The 12,377-nt window shown below is 33.7% G+C and overlaps 1 protein-coding gene and 1 pseudogene across 1 annotated transcript in view; both read left to right on the top strand.

Moving 5' to 3' along the window:
- The window catches only part of LOC141773598 (GTPase IMAP family member 8-like), a 32,268-nt pseudogene that overhangs the window by 1,856 nt on the left and 18,035 nt on the right, over window positions 1–12,377 (top strand).
- LOC141774498 (GTPase IMAP family member 7-like) overlaps window positions 1–12,377 on the top strand; it is a 31,645-nt gene that overhangs the window by 17,835 nt on the left and 1,433 nt on the right. The window lies entirely within an intron of this gene.

The raw sequence follows: 12,377 nt of genomic DNA, 5'->3' as shown, positions 1-12,377 counted from the left end.
GGTCATCTCTTGTATGCCATCTCCTAAAATTCTTTAGGAGATGTATCTGTGCTGTAATGATTTGTTAACATTTTAAATTGGTAGATGTGTGTTAGTACACCACTAATTTTGCTTGTAGTCATCTCCCAAAAAAAAAAAGCGGTGCAATGTCGGTAGAGTTACAATATAGTGGGTTTTTAAAAAAAAAAAAAAAAATGTATGTAGTGTGAATGGGGCAACCTCAAGGCCTGTCAACCATGCGTATTCATGAGATGTCACTAGTTCCATCTTTTACCTACACTTTGTGTATATAGTCAGCATTCAGCTGAGGTCGTGTTTACCAAACTTCACAACTTTTGAAGAGGACGCTTTTCCTAACGCCACTCTTGCATTTTGCACATTAGGTACAGTGTTCTTTTCTTTGGATGCTTCATTTTTGGCGTCTGTGAACATAGAGCTGATGTGACTTGCCAAAAAGCCCCAGTTTTGTCTCATCTGTCCAAAAGACATTCTCCAAGAAGCTTTGTGGCTTGTCAATATGCATTTTGGCATATTCCAGTCTCACTTTTTTATGATTTGGTGTCCTCCGGGGTTGTCTGCCATTAAGTCCACTTTGGCTCAAACAGGAGAAAATGGCTCATGGACTACTACTAAAACACTATGAATACTATAGAACTAACTAGCATTGTTAGAAAAATAATTATTAATGGGACAAATTTCTTGGGTATTTTAGCGTGCGATCAACTGCCTAAACACATCAGGCTGCTTGGAGATGGTCTTATAGCTTTTACCTTTAACATGCTTGTCTATAATTTTCTTTCTAATCTCCTGAGACAACTCTCTCCTTAGCTTTCTGTGGTCCATGTTCAGTGTGGTACACACCATGATACCAATGTTTAATGTGTCCCTATGGTCAAATTATTTTCAATCTTTTCTAGGGGTACCATCATTTTTGTCCAGGCCAGCTTCATTAGTTTGTTTTTTTAAATGATTCTGAACCAAAATTCAAAAACATTAGCTGATTTTCATTAGTTCATTTTCAATACATTTTTATTTATTATTACTTTTTTGTCAGTTTCAAGTTATTTCAGTGACCATTGTTTTTTTTTATTCTTTCTTTAACGGAAGGGTACCAACAATTTTGACTATGTGTGTAGATGCACACACACACACACACACACACACACACACACACACATACAGTATATACATATGTCTATATCCACACCCGCTTACATATAGATATCCACTTAGACACAGCCAATGTTTAATGTGCCCCTATGGTCAAATTATTTTCAATCTTTTCTAGGGGTACCATCATTTTTGTCCAGGCCAGCTTCATTAGTTTGTTTTTTTAAATGATTCTGAACCAAAATTCAAAAACATTAGCTGATTTTCATTAGTTCATTTTCAATAAATTTTTATTATTACTTTTTGTCAGTTTCAAGTTATTTCAGTGACCATTGTTTTTTTTTATTCTTTCTTTTAACGGAAGGGTACCAACAATTTTGACTATGTGTGTAGATACACACACACACACATACAGTATATACATATGTCTATATCCACACCCGCTTACATATAGATATCCACTTAGACACATTCGCTTACACAGTTATCTATTCTATTTTACAGACAAAAAAAAAAAAAAAGGACATATTTACATCCCTTTAGTTGACCTTTTTGTCGACATTACTTATTAATTAATTTTGTTTAACTCCAATCCTCACCCTGACTCAAAGTAGCCCATCCATGATCAAAAATGATATTCTGTTCTTTTATTTCTATTAACATCCCTCTCAAGAACCCACTGATGTTTCAAAAACATTTTGAAATGTTCAGTGTTTAACTGTTGTCTTTTTTATAGCTTTAAATATAAATGCTTTCCCCATCGTAATGATGATGTTGTTCAGGTCTTTTCCTTTTTTTTTTTCATCACCCCTTAAATCACCAAACATTATAGATAAAGGACAACTATAGAAATTTGATTTGTAGACTGAGATCCACTTTTTTCAACGTTAATCCAAAATAATGCAACTTCCTTACAATACCAAAAATAAATGAATGTCTGACTCCTCTTCCTCCTCACACAATCTACATATGTCACCTTGTTGGATCCCCCATTTTAATTTTTTTTAGCATTCTCTTAGTAGGCAAGAATTTGTAGATTAGTTTTAGTTGTAAAATTCTAATGGAGACATCAAAAGAAGTTGTGTAAATACATGCATATACTTTCCTCCATGGGATACATTTGTCTAACAAATACCCCCATTTTTGACTGGATAGCTACTGGTGTAGCAGAAATGTGTTTAAGTTGCATGTATAACTGATATATTTTCTTGTTTATTTTTGTCTTATTCATCCATGTGGTGTCCTTAATGTAGGGGTAACATGCCACTTGTTTTGTACATAATAATAGCTTCCTTTTCCAGATCTGAGGTATAGCTGCACAGAGTTGATTAAATGTAAAAAGGTCACAAACATTACCGTATACTATTTTAAATTCATCATAAGTCTTGATTTCGCCCCCACTATTCAAGAGGTCATTTATAAATAATATTCCTTTTTTCAAACATTGATTCAATAAAGATACGGTGATCATTAATCAAAATATTTTATATTATACCACAACACTTGGCTCTGGATTTCATAAATTCACACTGGTTGATGATATTGGTATTGAAACCAACTGACTATGGCCACGTCCAAAAAGACGGATAAGTATGGAAATGACTTTCTCTTTAATATAGTGAACTGAAAAGCAGTTAACTGGAGGTAAGGATAGAGTTCTTTGTGGAACAGAGGATGAGCAGACCTCAATCATTTTGCTGAAAACCACTGCGGATTTAAGATACATTTTGGTATAAGGGATGCTTTTAGTGCAAAGTTGAGTGCCTTAAGGTTTAACAATTTAAGTCCACAGTGTTTGTAATCATTATACAGATAAGCTCTTTTAATTTTGTCAGGCTTCCAACCCCATATGAAATTGAACACATTTTGCTCATATTTTTTAAACAGCTCCTCTCCTGGGGTAGGTAATGACATGAGGATATAGATAAACTGAGGAATCACTAAGGAATTTATCACGGTTATTTTTTTCCATATAAAGTTAAGTTAGTCATTCCCCAAACTTTTTAATTTTCTGTCTACTGTATGTAGCTTTCTATCAAAGTTTTCCTTCGTGATAAGGTCCATGTCTTTAGGGATATGTATACCAATGACATCTATTGGGCCATCTGACCATTTTAGTGGGCAGATTACTATAGATATTAAAATTTGTACCTTTCAGAGATCCAATTCGCAGCACAGTACATTTATCATAGTTAGGTTTTAGTCAGGAAATTACTGAGAAGTTATTCAACTCTTTAACTAATGCAGTAAAGGATGCAACATTTGGTTGATTTTGAAAGTTTACATCGTCCGCATACATTGATATTTTTGATTCCAAACTATTTATTCTCAAACCTTCTATGTTGTTATTCATTCTTACTTTTTGTGCTAAGATTTCTATAGCTATAATAAATAGATACGCAGACAGTGGACATCCTTCTTTCAATCTTCTATATTGCTTAATTGTTTCAGAAAAAAAACATTGTTTATTATTTTACACTTTGGATTACTATACATTACTTTTTATCCAACTAATTAAAGAGTCTCCAAAGTTAAAATATTCTAAACATTTATAAATAAAATCCAAACGTACTTTATCGAAAGCTTTCTCAAAGGCAGCAAAAAAAAAAAAAAAAAAAAATGAAAGCAGAGGTTTTTGTTGAGTCATAATATTCAATTATTTCAATTATTTGTCTAATACTGTCACTGATAGATCGACACTGTAAGAAGCCACACTGATCTGGATGAATAATATTGGGCAGTACTAGTTTTAATCTGTTTGCAAGACATTTGGCTAATATTTTAGCATCGTTACATTGTAGTGTGATTGGCCTCCAATTCTTTAGAGTAGTGGGATCTTTATACCTTCCACCTGAATCTTGTTTCAATAATAGTGAGATTAAACCTTCCTGTTGAGTTTCTGTAAGTTGTTTTTTGCTATATGACCAGTTGAAGGTGTTCAGCAAAGGTGTTTTAACAGACTCATAGAAGGTTTGATAAAAGTTTACAGGTATGCCATCGGCTCCTGGACTTTTTACCTTTTTCAAAGGAGTTAATAGCTGGATGTAATTCCATCCAGCGTAATAAGTCCCTCACAAGATTTTTTTCTTTCTCTGTTAACTTTACGGTATTATCGTCTTGAGAATTGGGGCTAGTATTTTGAGGCAATAAATCCTCTGGTGGGCTCTGTAAGGAGTACAATTTTGAAAAATAATTATGTTGTACCAGCAAAATTTCCCTTGGTTTTTTCAATGATTTTATTTCCTACTACAAGCTTCAAAACATTTTTCTTTACAGTGTTTTTATACTGCAGATTTAAAAAATATTTGGTTGATCTCTCCCGATTTTTCCAGCCATTCTATTCTATTTCTCAAATATGATACGTTGGCTTTCTCTGCACATAGTCTTTCTAACTCTCTTTCCTTGTGCTCAAGAATGTCCAGTAGAGCTTGTGACACATTTGTATTATTGTCTACCCGTTCTGTTAAATCTTCTATCTCAGCTATCAATATTTTTTCTGTCTCCAAACGATTTTTATTTTTCCTTGAGCTGTATTGAATGCAGGGTCCCCTTAAGGTGTATTTTTAAAAGCATCCCATATAATCAAAGGATCCGCTGTATCATTATTCACTACAAAGAAATCTTTTATGAATTTGTTTGTTGTATCTATAAACTCTTTATCCTTCAATAGCTTCTGATTTAATTTCCAGTATCCTGGACCCCTATGAAACGTTGTGGTACAAATGCTCAAGGTTATAAGATGATGATCTGACCTAAATCTCTCTTTAATCTCGACTTTATTCATTTTTGGAGTCAAAGAAAATGATGTTAAGAAATAATCTATTCTGCTAGCCTGATTTCCTCGTCTCCATGTATATCTTGTTTGCTTTGGATTTCGCAATCGCCATATGTCAATTAAATCTAGTGAGGTCATGAGGTCAGAAATAGCATTATATGCTCTAGAATGATAATTCTTAGTTTGTATGCCTTTTCGATCCAGATCTACATCCAACACAGTGTTGTAGTCTCCTGTCATTATCAAATTTTTTATCATGTAGTTTTTCTTTTCTTGCAACATGTTGAATATATCTTGAAAGAAGAGTGGATCATCAGAATGAGGTGCATACAGATTTACTAATACAAATTCTAGGCTATCCACCAATATATCTTGTATAATATATCTACCTGCTTGATGTATTATTGTATCTTTGACCACAATATCTACTTCCTTTTTATACATTATCATTACAACTTTAGAATTTGAGCATCCGTGTGAAAAGTATATGTTATCCCCTCCACTCTGTTGTCCATTTAATCTCATACAGTTGGGTAGAGTGAGTCTCTTGTAAACAAAATATATCATAGTTTTTATCCGTAAGCCAACTAATAAAGTGTCCCCTTTTCTTCCTATCAGCTAAACCGTTACAGTTGAAGCTTGATATTACTAACTTAGACATATTTGATCTTCAGTGGATTCTATACTTTCATGATTCTTGAAAAAAAAAAAAGGATGGAAATAATAATAGTGACACCAAAACAACGGGAAGGGGCTGAAAATATTTCCTGTTTCTTCCATCCTCTGATGATATATTTTCTATTGTCATATTTCTCTCCCTTTTTAAATAGCGTCTAAGAGAAACATTTTACTATAACAAAACATCCAATCCCAATTTATGAGCGCAAAACTAAGAACAAAAGATCATCAATGCAGAAAATAAAAAAATGATGATCTTTTGTTCTTAGTTTTGCGCTCATAAATTGGGATTGGATGTTTTGTTATAGTAAAATGTTTCTCTTAGACGCTATTTAAAAAGGGAGAGAAATATGACAATAGAAAATATATCATCAGAGGATGGAAGAAACAGGAAATATTTTCAGCCCCTTCCCGTTGTTTTGGTGTCACTATTATTATTTCCATCCTTTTTTTTTTTTCAAGAATCATGAAAGTATAGAATCCACTGAAGATCAAATATGTCTAAGTTAGTAATATCAAGCTTCAACTGTAACGGTTTAGCTGATAGGAAGAAAAGGGGACACTTTATTAGTTGGCTTACGGATAAAAACTATGATATATTTTGTTTACAAGAGACTCACTCTACCCAACTGTATGAGATTAAATGGACAACAGAGTGGAGGGGATAACATATACTTTTCACACGGATGCTCAAATTCTAAAGTTGTAATGATAATGTATAAAAAGGAAGTAGATATTGTGGTCAAAGATACAATAATACATCAAGCAGGTAGATATATTATACAAGATATATTGGTGGATAGCCTAGAATTTGTATTAGTAAATCTGTATGCACCTCATTCTGATGATCCACTCTTCTTTCAAGATATATTCAACATGTTGCAAGAAAAGAAAAACTACATGATAAAAAATTTGATAATGACAGGAGACTACAACACTGTGTTGGATGTAGATCTGGATCGAAAAGGCATACAAACTAAGAATTATCATTCTAGAGCATATAATGCTATTTCTGACCTCATGACCTCACTAGATTTAATTGACATATGGCGATTGCGAAATCCAAAGCAAACAAGATATACATGGAGACGAGGAAATCAGGCTAGCAGAATAGATTATTTCTTAACATCATTTTCTTTGACTCCAAAAATGAATAAAGTCGAGATTAAAGAGAGATTTAGGTCAGATCATCATCTTATAACCTTGAGCATTTGTACCACAACGTTTCATAGGGGTCCAGGATACTGGAAATTAAATCAGAAGCTATTGAAGGATAAAGAGTTTATAGATACAACAAACAAATTCATAAAAGATTTCTTTGTAGTGAATAATGATACAGCGGATCCTTTGATTATATGGGATGCTTTTAAAAATACACCTTAAGGGGACCCTGCATTCAATACAGCTCAAGGAAAAATAAAAATCGTTTGGAGACAGAAAAAATATTGATAGCTGAGATAGAAGATTTAACAGAACGGGTAGACAATAATACAAATGTGTCACAAGCTCTACTGGACATTCTTGAGCACAAGGAAAGAGAGTTAGAAAGACTATGTGCAGAGAAAGCCAACGTATCATATTTGAGAAATAGAATAGAATGGCTGGAAAAATCGGGAGAGATCAACCAAATATTTTTTAAATCTGCAGTATAAAAACACTGTAAAGAAAAATGTTTTGAAGCTTGTAGTAGGAAATAAAATCATTGAAAAAACCAAGGGAAATTTTGCTGGTACAACATAATTATTTTTCAAAATTGTACTCCTTACAGAGCCCACCAGAGGATTTATTGCCTCAAAATACTAGCCCCAATTCTCAAGACGATAATACCGTAAAGTTAACAGAGAAAGAAAAAAATCTTGTGAGGGACTTATTACGCTGGATGGAATTACATCCAGCTATTAACTCCTTTGAAAAAGGTAAAAAGTCCAGGAGCCGATGGCATACCTGTAAACTTTTATCAAACCTTCTATGAGTCTGTTAAAACACCTTTGCTGAACACCTTCAACTGGTCATATAGCAAAAAACAACTTACAGAAACTCAACAGGAAGGTTTAATCTCACTATTATTGAAACAAGATTCAGGTGGAAGGTATAAAGATCCCACTACTCTAAAGAATTGGAGGCCAATCACACTACAATGTAACGATGCTAAAATATTAGCCAAATGTCTTGCAAACAGATTAAAACTAGTACTGCCCAATATTATTCATCCAGATCAGTGTGGCTTCTTACAGTGTCGATCTATCAGTGACAGTATTAGACAAATAATTGAAATAATTGAATATTATGACTCAACAAAAACCTCTGCTTTCATTTTTTTTTTTTTTTTTTTTTGCTGCCTTTGAGAAAGCTTTCGATAAAGTACGTTTGGATTTTATTTATAAATGTTTAGAATATTTTAACTTTGGAGACTCTTTAATTAGTTGGATAAAAAGTAATGTATAGTAATCCAAAGTGTAAAATAATAAACAATGTTTTTTTTCTGAAACAATTAAGCAATATAGAAGATTGAAAGAAGGATGTCCACTGTCTGCGTATCTATTTATTATAGCTATAGAAATCTTAGCACAAAAAGTAAGAATGAATAACAACATAGAAGGTTTGAGAATAAATAGTTTGGAATCAAAAATATCAATGTATGCGGACGATGTAAACTTTCAAAATCAACCAAATGTTGCATCCTTTACTGCATTAGTTAAAGAGTTGAATAACTTCTCAGTAATTTCCTGACTAAAACCTAACTATGATAAATGTACTGTGCTGCGAATTGGATCTCTGAAAGGTACAAATTTTAATATCTATAGTAATCTGCCCACTAAAATGGTCAGATGGCCCAATAGATGTCATTGGTATACATATCCCTAAAGACATGGACCTTATCACGAAGGAAAACTTTGATAGAAAGCTACATACAGTAGACAGAAAATTAAAAAGTTTGGGGAATGACTAACTTAACTTTATATGGAAAAAAATAACCGTGATAAATTCCTTAGTGATTCCTCAGTTTATCTATATCCTCATGTCATTACCTACCCCAGGAGAGGAGCTGTTTAAAAAATATGAGCAAAATGTGTTCAATTTCATATGGGGTTGGAAGCCTGACAAAATTAAAAGAGCTTATCTGTATAATGATTACAAACACTGTGGACTTAAATTGTTAAACCTTAAGGCACTCAACTTTGCACTAAAAGCATCCCTTATACCAAAATGTATCTTAAATCCGCAGTGGTTTTCAGCAAAATGATTGAGGTCTGCTCATCCTCTGTTCCACAAAGAACTCTATCCTTACCTCCAGTTAACTGCTTTTCAGTTCACTATATTAAAGAGAAAGTCATTTCCATACTTATCCGTCTTTTTGGACGTGGCCATAGTCAGTTGGTTTCAATACCAATATCATCAACCAGTGTGAATTTATGAAATCCAGAGCCAAGTGTTGTGGTATAATATAAAATATTTTGATTAATGATCACCGTATCTTTATTGAATCAATGTTTGAAAAAAGGAATATTATTTATAAATGACCTCTTGAATAGTGGGGGCGAAATCAAGACTTATGATGAATTTAAAATAGTATACGGTAATGTTTGTGACCTTTTTACATTTAATCAACTCTGTGCAGCTATACCTCAGATCTGGAAAAGGAAGCTATTATTATGTACAAAACAAGTGGCATGTTACCCCTACATTAAGGACACAACATGGATGAATAAGACAAAAATAAACAAGAAAATATATCAGTTATACATGCAACTTAAACACATTTCTGCTACACCAGTAGCTATCCAGTCAAAAATGGGGGTATTTGTTAGACAAATGTATCCCATGGAGGAAAGTATATGCATGTATTTACACAACTTCTTTTGATGTCTCCATTAGAATTTTACAACTAAAACTAATCTACAAATTCTTGCCTACTAAGAGAATGCTAAAAAAAATTAAAATGGGGGATCCAACAAGGTGACATATGTAGATTGTGTGAGGAGGAAGAGGAGTCAGACATTCATTTATTTTTGGTATTGTAAGGAAGTTGCATTATTTTGGATTAACGTTGAAAAAAGTGGATCTCAGTCTACAAATCAAATTTCTATAGTTGTCCTTTATCTATAATGTTTGGTGATTTAAGGGGTGATGAAAAAAAAAAAGGAAAAGACCTGAACAACATCATCATTACGATGGGGAAAGCATTTATATTTAAAGCTATAAAAAAGACAACAGTTAAACACTGAACATTTCAAAATGTTTTTGAAACATCAGTGGGTTCTTGAGAGGGATGTTAATAGAAATAAAAGAACAGAATATCATTTTTGATCATGGATGGGCTACTTTGAGTCAGGGTGAGGATTGGAGTTAAACAAAATTAATTAATAAGTAATGTCGACAAAAAGGTCAACTAAAGGGATGTAAATATGTCCTTTTTTTTTTTTTTTTGTCTGTAAAATAGAATAGATAACTGTGTAAGCGAATGTGTCTAAGTGGATATCTATATGTAAGCGGGTGTGGATATAGACATATGTATATACTGTATGTGTGTGTGTGTGTATCTACACACATAGTCAAAATTGTTGGTACCCTTCCGTTAAAAGAAAGAATAAAAAAAAACAATGGTCACTGAAATAACTTGAAACTGACAAAAAGTAATAATAAAAATTTATTGAAAATGAACTAATGAAAATCAGCTAATGTTTTTGAATTTTGGTTCAGAATCATTTAAAAAAACAAACTAATGAAGCTGGCCTGGACAAAAATGATGGTACCCCTAGAAAAGATTGAAAATAATTTGACCATAGGGGCACATTAAACATTGGCTGTGTCTAAGTGGATATCTATATGTAAGCGGGTGTGGATATAGACATATGTATATACTGTATGTGTGTGTGTGTGTGTGTGTGTGTGTGTGTGTGTATCTACACACATAGTCAAAATTGTTGGTACCCTTCCGTTAAAGAAAGAATAAAAAAAAACAATGGTCACTGAAATAACTTGAAACTGACAAAAAAGTAATAATAAATAAAAATGTATTGAAAATGAACTAATGAAAATCAGCTAATGTTTTTGAATTTTGGTTCAGAATCATTTAAAAAAACAAACTAATGAAGCTGGCCTGGACAAAAATGATGGTACCCCTAGAAAAGATTGAAAATAATTTGACCATAGGGACACATTAAACATTGGTATCATGGTGTGTACCACACTGAACATGGACCACAGAAAGCTAAGGAGAGAGTTGTCTCAGGAGATTAGAAAGAAAATTATAGACAAGCATGTTAAAGGTAAAAGCTATAAGACCATCTCCAAGCAGCCTGATGTGTTTAGGCAGTTGATCGCACGCTAAAATACCCAAGAAATTTGTCCCATTAATAATTATTTTTCTAACAATGCTAGTTAGTTCTATAGTATTCATAGTGTTTTAGTAGTAGTCCATGAGCCATTTTCTCCTGTTTGAGCCAAAGTGGACTTAATGGCAGACAACCCCGGAGGACACCAAATCATAAAAAAGTGAGACTGGAATATGCCAAAATGCATATTGACAAGCCACAAAGCTTCTTGGAGAATGTCTTTTGGACAGATGAGACAAAACTGGGGCTTTTTGGCAAGTCACATCAGCTCTATGTTCACAGACGCCAAAAATGAAGCATCCAAAGAAAAGAACACTGTACCTAATGTGCAAAATGCAAGAGTGGCGTTAGGAAAAGCGTCCTCTTCAAAAGTTGTGAAGTTTGGTAAACACGACCTCAGCTGAATGCTGACTATATACACAAAGTGTAGGTAAAAGATGGAACTAGTGACATCTCATGAATACGCATGGTTGACAGGCCTTGAGGTTGCCCCATTCACACTACATACATTTTTTTTTTTTTTTTTAAAAACCCACTATATTGTAACTCTACCGACATTGCACCGCTTTTTTTTTTTGGGAGATGACTACAAGCAAAATTAGTGGTGTACTAACACACATCTACCAATTTAAAATGTTAACAAATCATTACAGCACAGATACATCTCCTAAAGAATTTTAGGAGATGGCATACAAGAGATGACCCCCATCCCGCTCACATCCACCCCATTTGTCCCTGGATACATGCTGATATCTATTACAAACAATACCACCCCATACCCCACCCCCTCTCACAGATACATCTCATAAAGAATTTTAGGAGATGACATGAAGGAGATGACATACTTCCCTTCTCACACCATTTGTCCTGGATACATGTTAATATCGACTACGAACAACGCTAATCCATACACCCTCTCACAAACAAACATATGGTTACAGGATCCATGCTGCTATAGCCTGCAAACAGTACCAACCACCACAGCATCAAAAGCCATAAACATTTTGACCACAGCACACTAGGCTTTGTTTGAACTTTTAATGATACTGTAATAAAAAAGACACCTCTTGGATACAACGGAGTTCACATATAGGGATACAACTGTGTTTTGTTCACTGAACCAGTATCAACAGGAGGGGGTCTTCTTTTGTTTACTGAGCAACTGATAACATCTTGGATACAACCTACTTTTTTTTTATCTGACTCAGGATCAACAGTATGGGTCTTCTGTGGAAACACCAAAAAGCAAAAACATTTGGTCACAGGGACCAGGGGTTTGTTTGAACTTTTAATGATACTGTAATAAAAGACACATATTGGGATACAACTGTATTTTTTATCTGCATCAGGATCCACAGGATGGGGTCTTTCTTTTTTTGTTGTGGAGCAACTGATAACACCTTACAGCAGACACCTTTGGACAACTACCAATAATTAACATCAGCCCTAGGGTTACAAAAAGGACACCAGGGTCACCA

This window comes from Sebastes fasciatus, chromosome 9 (genome assembly GCF_043250625.1).
Source record: "Sebastes fasciatus isolate fSebFas1 chromosome 9, fSebFas1.pri, whole genome shotgun sequence".
Classification (NCBI taxonomy): domain Eukaryota; kingdom Metazoa; phylum Chordata; class Actinopteri; order Perciformes; family Sebastidae; genus Sebastes; species Sebastes fasciatus.
The sequence above is the reverse complement of the archived record's forward strand: the minus strand, read 5'-3'. Positions and strand labels throughout refer to the sequence as shown.